This window comes from Lissotriton helveticus, chromosome 2_1, assembly GCF_964261635.1.
Source record: "Lissotriton helveticus chromosome 2_1, aLisHel1.1, whole genome shotgun sequence".
Lineage (NCBI taxonomy): Eukaryota > Metazoa > Chordata > Amphibia > Caudata > Salamandridae > Lissotriton > Lissotriton helveticus.
The window spans coordinates 837450893-837471782 of NC_136059.1; positions in this window are offsets into that span (position 1 = coordinate 837450893).

Here is a 20890-nt window from a genome sequence, read left to right on the forward strand (position 1 = left end):
CCGCTTTGTGCATGAAAATGCACTGCATGCAGTTTTAACATTGCGGCGGGCGCTGCTTCAAGCAGCGCACACCGCAATGTTAAAAACACAGGATGTGACCGCCAGGGTGGCGGTCACATCCTAATTCGCACGGAGGGACCGCCGCTGCCCCTGCGGACGGTCCCTCCACCTCTGGGGTGGCGGATGGACGCAGGTCCGTCCGACATCCTTATAGGGCCCTTAGTGTGCAAACGATCGTCCTCCCCATCTCATCCTTTTTATCCTGGTTGCACTGAGGAGATGGAGATGCGTGGATCTTAGACTTCAACTTGGAGCATAAGTGGTTACCAACTCTCTGAACTTTACAGGACCCTTGTTATTGATGGCCAAATGCGTAATACAAAGGGATTTAAACTTAATCCTTTCCTCAATTGGGAGCCAAAGCAGCTGTTTGAGGGATTCTCTAGCGGAGGTTAACTAGGAACCTTTAAGAGGATCATAGCTGCCGCATTTTTTACAGTCGGAAGTCTCTTTATTGTGTATTTGGGGGCACCAATATAAAGAGAGTTGCCATAATCCACATGGGAAACAATGAGAGACTGAATGACCGTTTTCCTTAGATGCTCTGGGATCAATACGAGTATCTTCCTGAGCATTCGGAGTAGCGAGGAACAAATGCCACCCAAATGTATTTGCTTGGTGGTGTATTGTTAGTGAACTGTCCAACCAGATTCACAAGTTTTTTATCACCGGTTTGGGGTCTGGTGGGGGCTCAAGTCATCTGGCCAGTTACTAAGGGATCTATGTATGGCTTGGTTTCCTAATAACATTAGTTCCGTCTTATCGATATTGAGCTTTCGGCAGCAACTTGACATCCAGCAGCACATTTTATCCAAGCAGTATGCCAATTGTTTATTTCCTAGATTAGGACCTTCTGTTAGAGAGACAACCAGCTGGGTGTCATCCGCATAGGAGACCGCCGACAAGTCAATATCCTGCACTAAGGTGGCAAGCTGGCCCACATATATATCGAACAGCATGGGGCTGAGTGAAGATCCTCGAGGGATGCCACAAATAGTTGGAAAGCTATCAGAGAGGCAGTCTTTGTCCATGACTTGGTATGATCTGTTTCTCGAATACGAAGTGAGCCAGTCTAATAATTTGTCCAGAATTCCCACGTCCCAAAGTCTGTCTCTTAGGATAGTGTGATCTACTGTGTTGAATGGCTCGCTTAAATCCAATGGTAAGATGGGGGCTGAGATTCCATTATCTAATATAGCTTTAAGCTCCTTTGTGACCACCAGAACAGTGGATTATGTGCTATAGTGGGCACTGAAGCCCATCTGGTTGGGATGAAGACTGTTATTATTTTCCGGAAAGTTTACTAATGTCTGGTGGACTTGTTTCTCTAGTAATTTTCCTAAAAAAGGAAGTAATGAGATGGGTCTCAGGTTAGCCAGGATTGCTGGATCCATCTGAGGTTTTTTCAATAGGGGCCTAATTATTGCATGCTTTTATTGCTTAAGAACCAGGCCCGCATCTAGTGAGTGATTAAGAAGTTCCATAAGTGAGGGTAATATAACCTCCGCCACTTTGGATAAGATATATGGGGGTGCAGGATCTAATGGCGACCCAGATTTGGTTGTCTTCATTAGATTAAGGTTTGTATCTTCATCAAGTTTAGGAAATTGTGCTAAAGTTGAAGGCATTTGCAGATCCCTGCTCTTGCTTTCCTCCATTCGTGCCAATTCGGGATTGAGCAGGAATTGATCAGAAATATCAGTAATTTTTTTGTGAAAGAAGAAAGCTATTGCATATTTCTTTTGTGACTTGTGGGGAGATGTTACAATCAATTGGAGTGAACAGGGTTTTGACCGATGAGGTCAAGGCTTGAGTGCACTCGTCCATGCCCCAGGCTGGTTTAAATAGGCAGGGGGAGGCCACGACAACACTAGACCACTGACCTGACCAAACTAATCGCTCCAGTACTGTGCCAAGCGGAAGAGCGCCTGTAGTCCCTCCGCTCAATCGGACACTAGTGGTCGATATGGGTTTATTATTACTGTTTTGGGTGCCAAACTGATGAGTAGCAGAAGATGCTGCGGAGTGAAGGACATGTAAAACTTTGTGGGGTGAGAGGATTCAGTGATAGCAACTCAGCTCTGCAGTAATTCAGCATGGTGTCAATTTGGGCCTTACCCGATACAGTGTAAAAGCTGCAGGGGTCGTGGCAGATGGCGGCGTTGAAGCGCAGACGAGCGCAGATGGGCTTGCCTTCCGCACGCCGCTGCGCTCGTCCATGCCCCAGGCTGGTTTAAATAGGCAAGGGAGGGCCACGATAACACTAGACGGCTGACCTGACCAGAACCAATCCCTACAGTACAGTGCCAAGCGGAAGAGAGCCTGTAGTCCCTCCGCTCAATCGGCACAAGCTGTGACGGAACAGGGACAAGGCGGGCCGTATGGCAAAAAATAAGCAAAATGCTGACCAAGACAAAACACATGTGCTTGAAGGTATGTGCAATTCCGGAAAAGTATGTGCAAATTAAAAAGAACCAATAATTAAATGATTAAACAACAACATTACAAGTCATTAAGCTACAGATGAGACCAAAAAGATCACTTTAAAAACCGTCACAGCTAAAAACAAGACCTTTTGTTGGAAATTCTGGCCATAGAGCTGAAGGGCCTATGCCTACCAGGGAGTTAAAGGGTACACTAAGACCTAGATTGTGAAAATCCTTCTTTACGTAGGCCAATCATTGAATGGAATTTATGTTGTGTAGGTTCAGACAGTCACTCAAAACTTCCCTAGAGATATAATAAAGGAACTATGCCAATAAAATCTTTCAAAAATCCTATCCATAATTCTGCGTTAGTGATAACATTAAGGGTAGTTTTAGGTGATGCTAAAAGTCTACATGTATTTTCTACTATCTGTAACTGTATTGCAACAGAGTATTCCGACACTCCTGCCCCATAGGAGCCAAGAGATAAACACTTGCTTTTATACAGCTGGATTATCTCTCCCCTTTCTATGTCTGCTGCTGAATGCAGCACACATAGAAATGGAAAATCGCCTCTATTGATTGTTTTTGTGCAGGAAGATGTACCTTCCTGGACAAACACAATCATTCCCACAACGCAGACACCTTTTCACCATGGTGCAAGGGTTCCTGCATTGGTGCATGGCAGCCAATTGAGTGCCAGCGCAGGGAAAGAGGACAGGAATGTGCCATATGTGGTAGATACGGTGCATTCCTGCCCATTTCTTTTGCTGTTGGGCAGGACACCAGGAAGGCTTGCAGCAGTGCCCTACAGCAAAATATTGTAAATAAGGTAATTCATTTAATGTGTGTGCCCACTTGTATAAAACAATGAAACATATACCACATTTACAGGGCTCTAAACATACTCTCTAAAAATGTAAAGCTAAATCTAGTTAAGTTATTGAATAAAAATGCACGTTCACAGGCAACTACAATACAGGAAAAGATAAAAACAAATAAAGAAGGAAGGCTTGAAGTTAACATAAAGTACACAGGCCTGTCTACTGCCAGCATTGGCTTCCAAACCACAGAATCAAATGAGCACGCAAACACAATGGCTGGCTTAGGGAGAGATATTGAGTCACGAGTCCACAGAAACAAACAAGAGCATGTGATAACACAAGGCATCAGGTTCTACAGTCTGCCCACTCCTTATTTTCAGGCATCACAACATCCCATCTGTACACATAGAGCACTTGACAATTATGATAAATAGGAGCATTACCAATATTATTAACCACTGGTTTATGAGTGTAAGGCATGCTTTGCCAAACACTATATTCCACTAGCAGAAGTTTAAATAATAGGCTGGCTTTGGCCACTTTATCATGCTGATTTATGGATAGATAAAGCAGAGAAAAGAAGAACAAAACATGCAATAAAGAGAATATGCTATACTTTGAAATACCGCAGTATTATAAAAGCTGTAATTCCTGTGCATCTGACACAATTGCTCCCCACACCACATGAAGTGCAGCATCGTACCACAGAATAGGCCCTAAGCGTCTTGTTTCGGAAAGCATACGCAGGGGTGAATTCATGGAGGAAATAGTTTGTTGGACTGTTAAAAAAATGATATATTTAAAGAATTGCTTATGAATCATTATAATTGTTTGATAAAAGGTGGCAGAAGCCTCTTTCAATAACTCGAGTTGTGGGTGACTTTAAAATTGGATTCCTTTGTATCATTAAATTAAAATGTTTTAATCTATAGAGAAATATGATTTTTAGGTCTCAGCTGCAGTGACCTTTACCTGTGTGTTGGCCGAAGCTATTAGATTACATAGAGGGGCCTTTGGGTCAGCCCCTTGCTCATCATGATAGGTTGACTGTGTTGTAAATCTCACTGCTCTGCTCCTGATTAAATGGCTACGCTTCCTATACTTGTGCTTGTCCCACCCAATGGAATTGCGGTCAAATGCGGTCTCCCAGTGTTTGAATTCCTGACAATTCCTTCCACTGTTGACGTGGAGAAACTTAATTTCCTTTTTACACTCTTGTATTGCATTTACATTTTAAAGCTGTTTGTAGGAAAATCATACCACCTCTTCCTATTTATGCTCTGGCGCCTTGCTCCCTCTCACCTTGTTTCCCCTGTGTGCTTTCTCACTGCCACATATTGCAGCAGCCTACCTTATAATATTCTCTTACCTGTCAGTGATTAATCAGCCCTCCTACTAGAATAAATCCCGCCCACCGTCGACTCTGCCGTTTACATCACCACCAACAGGCCCTTTCCATGTTCACATCTGCCTTCCTTCTTCCTTCTCTTGGGTCTCTGCCACTGACATCACTTCCAGGAGCAGTCCCCATTCTCCTCACAATTGCCCCTCTCGAGGACTGCTGGGCAGATCACCTCGAGGATGAGGCCCCTTACCACCCTTATATGCATTCCCCAGGTCTTCATAGTCCACATCACCTCCTGGAGGTGGCAGATCCGTAGCACATCATTACAACACGGCTGCACTGTATACTGTTAATGTTCTTTCAGTACATTCTGCGACTGGAGCTGAGCCTTTGATCGACATTCAGGATATGAACATGGAACTGTCACTAGAGCCACACCAGGAGAGGAACACAGCCACCACCAGCCTTATGGCCTCTTTACAACTTTGGCGGTCTGGGAGTGGGCTGCCATGCCTGCGCCCTGCTCCCAGCTCCCACACCGCCAAAGCCATCCACACATTGCCCGCCAGATTACGAGTTTTGTTTTGGTCTGGCAGGCGGCGCTTTGGCTCATATGTGAGCCTTTGAACTGCCTCACAGAGGTAGCACCAAAGCAAGTTCCTGCAAGGCATGGACTATGCAGTCCAAGCCGTGCAGGAACAGGGGTGAATACAACCAGGGGAGCACATGCACCCAATGCACATGGGCACCAGGGGGCCCTACTTTTCTGACCCCCACAGTTTCATGGCAGGCTTACAGACATGAAAGGTGTGGAGGTCTGGTAAGTCGTAATATGCTTGGCGGTGCTGCAGTCATAATTAAACCCTTAGGCACTAAGGTACTGATTTACTGACACTTTGCAACGGGTGTACTGGAGATTACTATCCAACTCTATGCGCTGCTTTGCATTGCTTATCAGCAAGGGTTTTTTCCATGGGTGGTACACAGGCATTCTCATGCAACTACCCATGGGTTTGGATGCAAATCCTCATCTACAAACATTCGTTGACAAGGATTTGCACCAAAAGCTTTCCTCTTCTGGAGGCAGGTGTCATAGGAGAAATGTTTAATTACTCCTATGTCTCCTACTTTGAAAGTGTGCTGCATTGTACAGCACACATACAAATCAGGAAATATGCTAAAGGGTTGTTTTTATACAGGAAGAATCATCTTCCATTTCAAAAACTATTCCTTACAGAAAGCAAACGCCCTTGCAAAATGGCACGAAGGTGTGTGAGCTAGTGTTTGACAGCCGAATGTACGCCAGCATAGGGAGCGTGAAAAATAGCATCATATCTCTGTAGGGGAAACATCCTTTACAACGCAACTTTTACCACGCAGTGCCTTTACGACGCAACTTTTACAACGCAAACCATTACAACGCATTGCGCTGGGGGCGCTCTAGGATAGGGAATAGGTTTAATTTACTATCCAACACCTTCCCTACTATCCACGGGGACTGGAGTTGGAATAGTAAATTAAACTATTCACTATCCAGCGCCCCACAGCACTATGCGTTGTAAAAACAGCGTTGTAAAGGCATGCGATGTAAAAGGATGCGTTGTAATGTCATACATCCCTCAGTAGATATGGCAATGTTCTTCGCTCTTTCTTTCATGCAATGTACTACACTAAAATTATTAAAATCTCCATATTCAGGGACTAAGAGCAGGTGAGTGTGAGCTGCACCATACATCACCAACTTCCTGGATCAGAAGAGCAGGACTCCTCAGGCCCATTTTGGTTACTGGGGTGCATTTTGCAGTAAGAAAGCAACCTTGAATGCTGGAATATGCTTCGCACACAATTCTGCATAATATATATATATCCTGAGATCTCCGCCATTTCTGGCAAGTAAGTTTTTCTTTGCAGAGAGTCCTGACTTTAATTATTTATTTCTCCTTGGCCGGTGGACTAAATTGTCTGTTTTAAATTTTTGTAGAATAATCATTGAAGCATATATCCTGTCTTCACTCGGTTGGGTTCAGCGGTTGTAGTTTCTATCGGTATGCCGTACTTGGTCATATCCATGGGAAAGTTCGAAGGTAACTATCGTCATTGATTATTCGACTGGCCTTTAGATACAGGTCTTTAGCTGCTTGAAATATAATGTATTGTAGAGCCTTACTTGGTAAAAACTTCTTGTCTGATGGCCATTATTAAAATATGAGCCTCTTTTGTGCAACTCCGCTCTACTTGTGATCTGGCTGTCGCTTAGCTAATCCCTCTTTTATTTTTAGTATGAATAGGCAATTATGTATTCTTTGTCTCTCCTTTAGAGTACTTCCCCATAAATGCGTTTTTGCAATTCACTGGTATCAGGATTGCTGCACCTCTATCTCTCCTTTGAACAACCGCTCCCCCGAACATACAGGTGAGCAGTTACCACTCGTCATTTCTGTGCACCTATAACTAAACATGAAAGTGAATAGGATCCTTTGTGCTTTTGGACTCCTAAGTGCACACTCTCTTTTGGAGATGGTCTAATTACATCCTTCGCCCATTTCACCGTATATTTTTTGACATGTAAATATGGTTGTCCTTATTTAAGATACCTTGGAGTACATATGCATTATATGGCCACCGATTTTCCCTTTTTCTCTATATTCAGTCCATAGAGTTTGATTATTCTTCGTCTACTTCTATGTCAGCCGCCATCCACTGCGGGACCTGCCGTTCTCCGTCCTGAAGGGTTAGATGCTGTTCTTCCCTCCGGTATGTGAACATCTAGGCTCTTCCCAGGCCATCTTATTAGTTGATTGTAACATTGAAGTACTAGGTCCCCCCCTTTTCCTTTAGGAGAACTGAGACTGGCTTTTCCTATCTCTTTGCTTGTTTGTTACCCTTTTATAGGAATATACTATTCTTTCTCTTTTAGAAAGTTGTCTGCTTGTATGTATGTTGATTGTATGTAGTAAGACTTCACTATGTCTTTGTTTTACTCCATGAATTGACCTAAACTTCCCCTTTTTCTAAAATACCCCCCCCCCCTTTTTGCTAGTACGATGGATTTATGGTTGATTCATTCTGTTTTTGCCCACAGATACGCTGGGATATGCTGTTGTTTGCCCAGAAACCTTGGAATTGAGCTACATTTCATCCTTTTGATAAATTGGAGGACTTTGATGGCCACACATAATTGAATGACTGGCGCCCTGATGAAGGAATTTCCCACTGTGGCACTTTTCCGAAACGCGCGTCGGCGCTTCTTTCTGTCTGGCTGTTGAGAATGTGTTTGTAGTTGACTGTACCTTGATGGATGTGTGGATTTATGAATGTGTTTATGCTTGAGTGTATGAGTGACTTATGTATATAAAATGTTTTTATTGTTCCTTGATGTTCTGGGCTGACTTTATATGAATTATATATGTCGATATATTTTTTGAAGTAAAGGAGTTTTTTACAAATATATATATACATGACAATAAAATGATTTAATATTACCAGCTGTTCTGTGGGCAATTGTTTATATTGGAACCTATTGGTCCGTTAGAATAATGGGAACTTCCCTTTCATGTTGTTATATTTATTGACTTCCTTGGTGGGATGTTCCCCCGTATCCTTTTTTAGGTTCAGGGTCCCCTTTTTGTTCTTTGTACCAAATTGTGTTTATGACATGTAAATAGGTCGTTTTCAGGAATATTGGTATTAGACAGGCTTGGTCTTTGGATGATAGATTGCTAAAGGTTAGTTTGCTGAGTGTGTTTTCATTTCTATTGAGTATTTCTATGAAAATGTATTTTAACTAAGGCTAACAAACCTTTGACATCTGTGGACCTTCGCCTAATCATTACTGGAATCCTAGGACCCACACTGAGTCATTCATAGTGGTAGGGGGAACTCCTCTGTTATGGCTGAGGAACGTCTCCCCATTGCTGGAACCAGCAGACGAATGTAAAATGAAATGATAATAAGCAAGTAATAAAACTGCTCTTGTTTGGAGATATCAGCTGGCCTCAGGAGCATATGCTCCCAGTCCCTGCTGGAGTGTAAAACCAGCCCGCTACGCCCAATCCCAGTGTTTCTCTCATGCTGGGGAATAACAGCATGAGAGCAGCATCTGGACTGCTGCAAAGGGAGTCTGGGAACCTGTGTGGGGTTTGAAGAGGCAGTGAGGTGGCGGGTGGCAGGCTGCAGGTAAGTTTTATTTTAATGTTATCATCCCCTGTGCTAGGCAACCACTTTCCCTGCTAGCAGACACAACTGATTTCAGGAAACCCGGGACTTCATCTTATGAAATTTCGATGATTTTCAAAGCTAAACTTTAATGGCCAACAAGGTACCTCAAAGCCAGCGGCAAAGCTTTGCTCGCTGTCCAGCATATGAGACAAACCAGAACATTAGGTCAGCCTTTTTCCTCTGTAGATCCGCTTTATTGGAGCACATTACCCTACCAAATGCGCACATGCTCTGATCACCTGAAGTTCAAGAAACTGCTTAAAACAGAATTGTTTTGATATGGTTGTCTTCTCTGCCTGCAATCTTTCTATGTGCTGAGATACCCCTCCAGGGGTGATTCATAAACTATATAAGCTAAACTAACATAACATAACAAAACATAACATAACAATGCAAAGCAAAAAGATACAGAATCAAGCATTCATCAAATAAATACTCAAACAATTAAATATTTAATTTAATTCACAAATAGATATAAAATAAAACCAAAATGTTAATTTTTATCATAAGTTTAGGGCTGCCATGTCCTCCTGGTTAGTGTCCCCACTGACCAGGCCTAACCCTTCCCTTTTTGTGCACATTGGTCACCCCTATGTAAGGCTCAAGGTACCCCCCTGGGCAGGATACAGTGTATGCGAGAGGTAGAGCATGTACTGGTGCAGGTGACATGCTCTGGTAGTAAATTACAGCCATTTTCGTTTTTCACCATTGTAAGGCTATCTTGCTCCATAGGCTAACATGGGGGATGCTGGCTACAGTGGCTACCAGCAGATCTTCCCATAGGAACAAGATAGGACATAAAAGTCTGGTATCCCTGAACTCAGAATTTAATAACACATATTTTAGGAAAGGTTGTTTTTAAATCCTGTGTTTGAGAACAGCACTTTTAGAAAGTTGCTGTTCTCTTTTCTGACCTTTCTGTGTGCCTTGGCCTGTTTGTGTATTGCCTGTCTGGTTTGAGAGTGACAGGGGCTGGGGATTCCCCAGGAGGCTGGCTGAGTCAGCCCTAGGCTGAATGACTGCATTTGCAACTTGAGTGGTGGGAGGAGATAGCACCTGGGCCTGAATAGGGCTGTGCCTGCCTTCCACAATGCTGGCTCCACCTCCTCCTGGGCGGCTGACAACCCTGCCCCTCACTCTGAAAGGAAAGAAGCCAGAAAAACAAAGTGCTCAAGGAACACCCAGAACTGGTTCAGACCGGGCTCAGGGCCCACTTGCACAAAGAGAACAAAGACTTTTAGGGGTATAAGTACAGGACCCCTGACAACAGAAAATTAGATCATCCTGGAATCAAGAAGGAACCTCTGCCAAAGAGAAAGCTGACACTGAAGAAGGAAGATTGTCCAGCTGTTGCTCTGCTGGATTGCCCTGCTGTTGCTTTGCTGCCAAGGAGAGGGGGAGGACTTTGCTTTGTGCTGTGTCCCCTTGCTTGACGGAATCTCCAAGGGCCTGAGAAGAGCTGGCTCCCTGTTTTGAAGTCCCAGGAACAAAAGGACCACCAGCTTTCCCTGATCGCTACTGAGAGAGTTCTGTCCTTCCTGAAGTGCGTGGCCCATGTGTGGTGCCCCTGGAAGTTGTATCTGTGCTGGGAAGCTGTAAACTAAGCTTTAAAGACTTTGCTACAGAAAAGTTGTCGCATCGCTCGCTGCGGAGCGCATCCCGGACAGAGCGAGGAAATTCCTGCTGCTACGAAGGCCGAGATCGTCGCAGTGCCTGTTGCCGCTGTCAGAGCCGTCGCATCCTTCGTTTGCGGGACGCACCCGGTCGGTGCGGGAAGTCTAACATCACTGTGAGTGTCATCGCAGAGCCTGTCGTCGCTGGGTGAGATTGCCGCCCCGCCTGCTTGCAGACCGCATCACGTCGCTGCGAGTGTCATTGCCGAAGCCATCGCATCGAGGAGCTGCGAGAGAGAAGATCACCACTGGTCCGCGCATCGTCGCCCCGGAGATCGTCGCAACTCCAAAGATCGTCGCATTGTGCCTTTGCGAGAACAAACTTCCTACGGAACCTACGCACCGGAATCCATACAAGTGGCCATCCTCCCCATACAGACCGGATTCGTCGCAACACGCCCGCTGCTGCAGCGGGGCTGTCGCAAACGCATCCCCAGGGTCTCAGGAGCAACGCATTGCTTGTTTTCCAACACACCAGCTTCTGCTTTTGGAACTTTGTCGCATTTAAAGGTACTGTTTGCTCAACGTGACGCAACTGTGAACTTTTCACGCATCTGTGGATTATTTGATCGCAACCTTAAGAACTCTTTTGAAACCATAATCTTGAACTGTGTATGTTGGATTATTGTCGTTTTGGTCTTGTGTAGTTTAGAATAAATACCTTTATTTTTCTAAACTGTTGTGGAGTCAGTTTGTGGTGTTTTCACTGTGTTACTGTGAGTGTTGGTACAAATACTTTACACATTGCCTTCTGATTAGCCTTGACTGCTCGTGCCAAGCTACCTAGAGGGTGAGCAGGGGTTATCTCAGAGGGTTGCCTCCTTACCCTGAATAGAAGCAAGGGTCCCTATTTGGACAGTGGTATCTACCTCTGCCAACTAGAGACCCCCAGTTCTAACACCGGACATCTGGACACAAACACAGTGACCCACACAAGCTGCCCAAGCATGTTAATTTATGACTGAGATGCTTTTCAGGAATATAGAAATTGTTTTATTGTACTTGACAAAATGTATAAAAAACCAGCCAAAACTTGTACACCGAGAGACTTTCCTCAGACACATTTTGTTGAGACCCTTCCGGCCACCAAACTTATAGAACGCATTCATTATATGTTGATGATAAAGCCGTGAAGTAGTCCAACACGAAGTGCCCAATGTTTTGTCAAACAGTTAGAAATTCATGTGCAAATGAAATGTTAGAAAACCATTCATCGTTTCATGTTAAACAACATCACAATTTCACCAGCGCCATATAATGGATGTTTTCAATAATTTCACGGTTTTATCTCCACTACCCATGGCCATGTTCAGCTACCGTAAGAAACTCAAAATACAATGAACTTCACCCCTGAGGGTACAAGAAGAGACAGGGAGCATGTCTCCCTTTTATGTCTGTAATCTAGCCTTGAAACTTTGTTTTTATTTTGTCGTTTCTAACATTCTACAGAGTAATGTAACCCCTGATGAAGGGCATTAGCTCAAAATGCATCAGGACATTTGAAATTTAAGAATCAAATACTCATTTGTATACAACTGGATACAGTTGGAATGTTTTCAATTTCACTGGTACTTGAATTAATTAAAAATCCAGAGAAGTTATACTTGGATCACAGCAATTTATGAGTATGTTCTTGAAACTTTTTTATTGAGACTATCTTGATCAACTTGAATACATCCCTGTTCGGGATTAAAGTAGTGTAATTAGTGGACATTTCCTTGATGTGAGAAGCGTAACGGTCTCAGTGAGGGAAACAACACCATTAAATGATTAGACAATCTACACCCCTTTAATGAAACCACTGGGCTAGAATATATTTGGGGATTAGTTAACCAAACAGGTAGGTTATAAATATATGTCTTTTTTTTGCCTGCAGCGGGAGTTTGTTTCTGAAAAACAAAAAACTAATGACCAGTACACCCAAGGAGTTTTCTCCAAGCCAAGGTATGGGTGACAATATTTTATTCTGTTCTGAATCACTAGGTTTCTCCTGGTGGTGAGGGACAGGTGAAAAAGCTAATACACCACCTACCCTAAATTGGGCAGTGGTGTAATGTCCTTCTACTGATGTCCCCTACTGCGTCTGGCTGTTGGAAGACATTTTCCATTGACAGAGCCAACGGGGTCTCTATTGTCAGAAAACCTAATGGATATCTATCAGTAAATCAGTGTGGTGGATCCAGGGTTTGGTGGACAGGATACTGCATCATGTACTCTACAGAGTATCCTGTCAATAAAGCTTTAAATCAGTCCCTAAGTCATTTGAGCAAATTCAATATGAATAAACATTGATTCCAAGATTCACAATTGCAACACTGGGCCCTTAACAGAAGCTGTTAAGAACAGTGAACTCTATAAAAATTTGTGTCTCAAAACTCTGAACCCTAATCAGAGCATTGGAACCAGCACTCACATGGGGATACCAAAAATCATGAGAGAAAGAACTAGGTATATCATGCCCCCAATAAACACTGCTCAATGTTGATGAGAAATGTGCATAAAGGACCCATTAGTGCTAATGCAGAAGAAACTATACTAAAATACTTTACAAACAGCACTACACACCAGTTCACTTATATCACTTTAATAAAAGATGGACAGATAGATGATGGAGGAAATGCATGGGGGTTGGACCTTATCATACATCTCAGAGGCTTGTTGATTCTGCAATATATAACTTGACCAGTAGGCATCACAGTCCCACCTACACCACAAGCTACCCTGTTGGGTTGGGTGTCGTAGATGAAATGGGGCACTACGAAGGACAGTAAGAATCTACTGCTCCTCATAGCAAAGGAAGCAGTACTAATCAAATGGGACCAAAAAGAAGCAACCTGGAGGACTAATTAGTACTATGGAACGTGGAGCACTTGTGCCATGCTAAGGGAAGGAAAACAAATTAGAGTCTGGTAATCTTTCATGGGCAAGATGCTTGGTCTGTTATCCACCCAAAGACCTTAAAAGCTCTCCATATTCTCCCCATGACTAGTCCTGACATGTGTTTGACTAATGTCTGGTTGCCTGAGAACAAGATCAATATGTTTTCAATTCTATTTCTTCTGAAGCAATTGTAAAACCACTGTTGAGTTGTGTGTCCATGGGAGGGTAAGATAGGGAAGAGAGGGTTTAATTCACATTATGTATATAATAATTTTCAAACAATGTTTTTCAGAATAGGAAAAACAATAATTGCATCAAAAAACTAAAATTGAGTTAGCTGCCTCTCATTTGTGCTGTACCTGCAGCCTACTAGGGCCCTCAATTAGGGTTTAACGGGCGACATTAAATTCAGTTCAAGACATTTGTAAAGCTCACAGCTACCTCTGTAGAGGTGTCCCAGTGCTAGCAACCAGTCCAAAAGAGAAGAGGGGAATTGAATGGATTATTGGGCAATAAAATCTGTATCCAACAGGAAAGTTTTGACATTGCTTCTATAAACTGGTTATGAAGTGTTGCAGCAGAGACTGAGTGGCAGAGAGTTTCACAGTTTACATGCCAAGAAAGTAAAGGAATGTCCTCCTCTTCAAACTTTACAAATGCCAGGAATATAAAGAAGTTTCACATTGTTGGATCTCAAGACTCTGGACTGGAAATAAGGCCTCAGTCTCCTCCTAAGATATAAAGGTCCCTTCTGGTTGTAGGCTCTAAAGACTAAAGTGACAGTTTTATATTGGATACTCTTGGCCAAAGGAAGTCAATGAAGATGTCGTAAATGAGAAAAGATGGATAAATGAGAGCGAATCTTCAGAATGAGAAGAACAGCCGAATTCTGAATGTATTGTAGTTGTTGCGGAAGGATGGTCAGAAGGCCTAAATAGAGACAGTTGGCATTGTCCAATTTAGCTGTGACCAAGGCAAGGAAAACCTTTTTTTGGTACGCCATCGGAATGAGGTGGAGCATTCTTCTAAGGAATCTCAGGGTGGCAAAACAAGAAGCAGAGAGATATCTGATTTGGGGTTCAAAAGTAAGCTGCAAATCCAATTTTACCCCCAGATTTCTGGCCAATGAAGTCAGGGGAGGTCCTACTTCAGGTGGTCACCACAAACCAGCATCCAGGACAAGCTTAATGCCAAAGAAAAGAACCTCTGCTTTATCTGAGTTGAGTTTAGGATCGCTATCCTCCATCCAGGCTACCATATCTTTCAGACACTGCTTAAAAGAGCTAACCAATGAAGGCTTATGTTCCTGGAAAGATTGAAAGAGCTGGGTGTCATCAGCATATGAGACCACCCGCACCCCCCACATTTCCAAAAAATTGCAAGAGTCTCCAAATAGATATTAAAAAGAGTCAGAGTGAGTGCTGAGCCCTGGGGGATGCCATATACCATTGGTTTGGTGGAGGAGGTAAAAGGAGGAAGAAAAACTGCTTGGGAACGATCAGATAGAAAAGATTTTAACCAATTCAAAGCTGACACCAGTTCTTTCAATTCTATCAAGTAAGGTTGCATGGAAAACGGTGTCAATGGCGGACGTCAAATCCAGCAACATGAGCAGCACTGGCAAGCCCTGATCCTATTTTTTTCTTGATGAATTCCAATAACTCTAGCTGAGTGACTCAGCGCTACAGCCCAAGCGAAAACCCAATTAAAAATCATACAGAAGAGAAGTAGATTCTAAGAAATGAGTCAACTGTTTATTGACCCTTTTCCCTGAAAGTTTAGCTACTGTGGAACGAAGAGAAATGTGTCTAAAGTTGCATGCCATCTGCAGTGGGGCAGAGGTAGTAACCGACCTGCCCTGCCAGACTACCATACACAATATTTAGAGATCTCTGAAGGCACTAAAACTTTGCTGAGTTGCCAACATGTTTCATACAGCTGCACAGCAAACCTTTTTGTTTAACAAAAGCAGGAGTTTGTTTTTGTAAAAGGAAATAGTAATGACCCTCACCCACTGTAAGTTTTCTTATTTTTTTCTGGTCAGACTCCTAGTCTTTCCCTATCAGTTGCTAGCTGGAAAAAAAAGTAAGTCAGACCATCTGCTCTGAATAGGACATACAGTTTGAGGGGCTGAGTGTGTGGGACAAACTCCATTGAAACATTAGGCCAAAGCTTTTAATTGGTGAAGCAGGTAGGGGCACTAGAGGTAAAAACATAACTGTTTTGCTGATCCTACGTAGAACAGGTGGACCATTAGTTGTGAAGATTGAGTACTCCGTCACATTTGTTCTCTGTCTGCCAAACTCTAAATAGAGGACTATGGGCCAGATGTAGGTGTCTAAATACCGGTCGGAAACGGCCGAAAATACCGATTTTCGGCCGGTTCCGACCGGTATTTGGACATTGGTATGTAGGGCTGTGAAAAACATACAGATTCGGTAATTTTACCGAATCTGTAATTTTACAGATTCGGTAAAATTACCGATCGGTAAAATTACCGAATCTGTATTTTCTTATGTAGGTAGCACTTTAAACAGTGCTACAGGGCCTTTAGAATTCGTTATTTACCATGGAATACTATTCCATGGTAAATAACGAATTCCAGTGTACATGCACATCTGTGCATGTACACCTGTGCCATGTGGCACACAGACATGCCCTAAGGGCATGTCTGTGTGTCACATGGCACACAAGCCAGGAACAGGGGTGCAACAGGGTGTCAAAGTGACACCCTGTCACCCTTGCAAATTCGGTAATTTTACTGAATCTGTAATTACAGTATCGGTATTTCCCATTGATTCCTATGGGCTTCAAAGCCCATAGGAATCAATGGGCAATACCGATTCGGTATTTACAGAATCGGTAAATACCGAATCTTAATGATTCGGTATTTACAGATTCTGAAATACCTACATCTCCCCCCTTCATATTTACCACTTCTTAAATACCGAATCGGTAAAATTCGGTATTTAAGAAGTGGTAAATAAGAATTACCTACATCGGGCCCTATATGTAGTAGTTTGGTAAAATTACTATCTTCTATCATTTCTGAGACTAAAGTTAAAGACGTCTTTATTATGACATTAAGGCAAAATAGTAGGACAAAATCAATTAATATTTTTTTTTTAAATCGTTCAGATGTCTATGGGTTTTTAAACAATAAAGTAATATGAGTTGGGAAGTCCCAGGAGCACAGGAGAGGTATGTAGTACTGCTAACTCCACATTCCCTGAGTGACAGGGCTGGTATAGTGAATGGTAGTAGCTATAAATACTGAAGAAGCTGCAGTGACACCAAGACCCAGGGAAATGAGGGAATCACAGCATCCCAATTACAGTTGAATGTTACTACTAAACCAAAGGATGGGTTCCTTAAATGAATCTGGGCACATTGCCACTGGTTCAAGGAAAGTAAATGGTTAGAAGTTAAAATTGAAAATACATATTTTTATTAGAGAAAGTAGGTATCCAGCTTTGTGAGACAGAAGCAAATAGGAATTATGGTAGTTGGAGCCAGTCTTTAGAACCTCTAGGAGGAGGTGGAGGTGGATCTAGAGACTGGGTATAAGCATATATTTTCAAATTTATTTTAGGGTTAAGGTAATTAAATCTTCACTGTGCAACAAGTCAAACTTTAGAATGTAATGAGACAAGGGGTGAGAAAGACCAGTGTTGAAAATAAAGCACAACTCGTGAGGAATCCTAAGGTCCAACTAGCGTTTAGTGCAAAATACCATCCAGCACAGAAAAAGATCAATAATAATTACCGTTGTATTAAATTGAAGCATTATTTATTAGGGGTAACATCCGCTTCAAGTAATAATCAGGATTCTTGTCAGAGTGAACCACTAACATCCTTATATTAACCTGGGCTCAATAGCCTAGCCGTGATAGCACAGAGCAAACAGGCCTAATATGGATGCTATGTCAAAATTATTTATGCAGTACCAAATCAGTGATAAATTCAAAACACAACACAAAAAAAATCCAAAATCAAATTAGACAATTAAAGTAAATTTTCATAAATAAAATGTACCAAATTTGCAACAAAAAAAAACATTAGGGAATCCAGAGATAAGATTTTTTACATTTTTGAATGAAAATAACATCAGACCAGGACCTAGGAGTGATTTGAGACTGACCACGATGGAGTGTGGGCCAGATAAAGAAATCAGGTTCAACCTAGTGGCAAGTTTTACCTTTAAACATAGTCTCTGAAATTGAAATCCAAAATCTTCAGTGGGGCAGGCAGCAGTCTGTGGCCAAGAAGGGCTCCACAAAGTTAACAGCCATCTGACGAGGTCTCGGTGAAGCTGTTGCCTTGTGTGGGTGAAAGGTCGTTGCTGGAGAAATAAGAATTTTGTGCCAAGGAAGGTCCTTCACTGGCCAGAGGCTTTAAGCACCTTCACCAAGTGACCTTAGTTCTGGAGTGCTACCCAGTGGTAAAGCCTTGTGTACAATCACCACTAGGATGGACCAGCGACAACAGAAGAGCTTAATCAACCTCACCTCTTGCATCTTCGAAACCTCATCCTTCATACTGGCTCTCATTTTGTCTATCAGCCTGTACATCCTGTATTTGACTGGCATGCTGTCCTCTGTATCAATATCATGGTTACACCAATTGGTGAGGAATGGGGTAAGGGATAACCAGGGCCTGACTGGGAACCCAAAGCAGCCCTTGCGATTTTCTTGGACCAGCCCCTGGGGAAGCAATGCCAGGCCAAATGTTTCCTTGCTGCTTTTGTTGCTTGGTGCCCACACTTCCAGCCTCCCGAGAAAATGCCAGATGCCCGGTACAACCAGTCCGGCCCTTTGATAACAGTGAGGCAACGGCCCAACAAAGGTGGAAAGTCCTTTCACTGACTTTATATTAGTCTATTATTACTTCCTCTACTGACCTATCTTGCTCCTTTTATAATGCCACCAGGGGGATTGTAACTTCTCAAAGTAGGATTTTAACTTGTTTAAATGGAGGCCTATTAAGAGGTGCCGGGGGTGGGGGGGATTCCTCATAGGACCAACATTTTCTGGTCAAGTCAGTACTCTAGCAGAGTTGCCTTTAGTCATACCATTGTTTCATGATTTCTTGGATGGCATCTACATTTTCTGTAACCTCTGGCCCACATTGGCTCTTAGGGCTACATTTAAAGTAAAAACAAAAGTATACAAAAAGTGATGGATGGAATGCTTGCATTAATCTCAGCCACTGATCATTATTTGGGCCGCATACCAATCCATCATGATTTTGCACACCATGCAACCTCAGTTTTGATCCTGCAATATGCAAATCAGTCCTGACCCTGCTTCAATTAGAAGAGTCCATGCCGAACTGAAAAGCTGTTGTGTCACTGAATCAGAACACAAGCAATCCAGGACTGGTTTTGCCCATGTTAAGGGCTGATCAGCCAGGTTTAGCATGGTTCCAGTGACACAGCATTCCAGGGACCTATGTCTGGCTGTACCCATCCCACATAGGTCGAAAAACTAAAGTATACAAAAAGTGATGGGTGAAATGCTTGAATGCATCTCAGCCACTGGTAAGTACTCGGGCCACATCCCAATCCATCATTAATTTGCACACCATGGCTTGATTCTCATCTGGGGTAGGTGACCAGGCAGTCAAAGGTTTTTGCCTGCCCCAGATGTCCAACCAAGGGAATATCAATGATGAGCCAGCTCCATGTGGGTAGATCATGTAGCATGATGGGACCACCAACACTCTGGTTGACACAGGCTAAAGAACCTTAGGCTCCCAGTAGATGTGGTGATCACTAGAGGTGTCACCATTTCTCTGGGCCTGAGCCTGAGGCCCTTGAGAGTGGGCAACTCCCTCTGTTCCTTCCTGGGACAGTCCTCCTTCAGCTTGCCACCTGCACAACTCTGACAAGTCTCACAGGGTAGATATATCTTCCCCTGAAGGACCTCCTTATTAGGGCCACCTGGCTCTAAAACTGTGGGAACTTTGGGGGATGGTTTCCAACACACCTTCTCCTTCTGGCTGGCACCTGGCCAATTATTTCAGGTTCCAGGTCTTTCTCATTTTTTAGTTTCAATATGTTTTATAAAATGTATTATTAATTAAAAGAATCAATAAAGATGTCAAGAAAGATAAAGATGTTACATAAAAAGGTGAGACATTCAGATAAGCAATATCAGTATACTGGTATTATAGTAAACAAAATAAGTAGGCACAAAATGCTTTGGATATGTATGATTGCTTATCTGAAAAGAGATAAGCATATTTTGGAACTCTAAAAAGAGAGGAAAGAGAGCAAAAGAGGGAGTAGAGAGGACAGAACAATGTGCAGAAATATAAAGCATTAAAGAAATTTAAAAATTCATACATTCATAACAATTTTCAGGAATAATGTTATTTAAAATAAAATAATGAGAGAAATATACAAATCATGGATATTGAAAGACTTTAATAACACCAGATGTTCTATGAGTATGTTTGGATAAAAAAGAAGTTAAGTGCATTCATAATACAGCTCTTTAAATAGCTATGTGAACTGATGTGGAATTGGCCCTATCCATGAACCTATAAACATATACCATTAGACCATTTAGTAAAGATAATATTATTAGCATTCTTCCAATTAGAAACAATATGTTGAAGAGCGTTTTTACATAACTGTGCAGACAACTGCTTTACCATGACATTTGAAAGGCTTAAGAAGCACTAGAAGTTGTTTTTTGTGTGTTTTTATCACACAGAAAATGCTTGCTAAACCATCTAAATTGGTTGTCTGTTAATTTCATCATGTTTAATTTTATTTGTGGTAAAATAGTTTTTATATTGTTTGACACATACCTTATTGGAACTCTGTCACTCTGCGCTCACCACAGACTCAAAGTCCACACAAGGAAATGAGGGTATGTATGTAAACTTTAAATCTTCCAGGCACTACCTATGTAAAGAATTAATTAGTGAAATAGTTTCTTGATTTGTAATATTTTTATGTTTAGTGTGCCAACAGGGATCGAAATGGATTTATCCTGGTTAAGACCTTCCTTTAAGATTATTGTCCCTGTGGTGCAGAAGGTCAAAACTCATCAGCCTAAAATGAAGGTTGAGGAGTGTTTTTGAACAGCTATAGGACAATCCACCACCTTGAAACAATATACAACATTGTTGATTGTTCTAAAAGATATACATCCCTTTTATATTAAGACTGCATATAAATACAAACCTTTTTTCCTCTTCTATCCTTCTGTTATCCTTCTGAATCTAAATAACTGACTAATATATCCACCACTTAAAATTTACTTGCATGTTTCACTACACTAATTCAACACTAATCCTCTATGGGTCCCGGAGTAGCGTGCTACTCGCTGAAAAAGTGTTTTGACGCCTCGTCAGGGGTAGTAAGCGCTATACAAATGCAATTACAATAACGTACTAATAATTCATTTAAAAAGATGATTGATATTCATTTTATGTATTTGACACTGAAGGGCT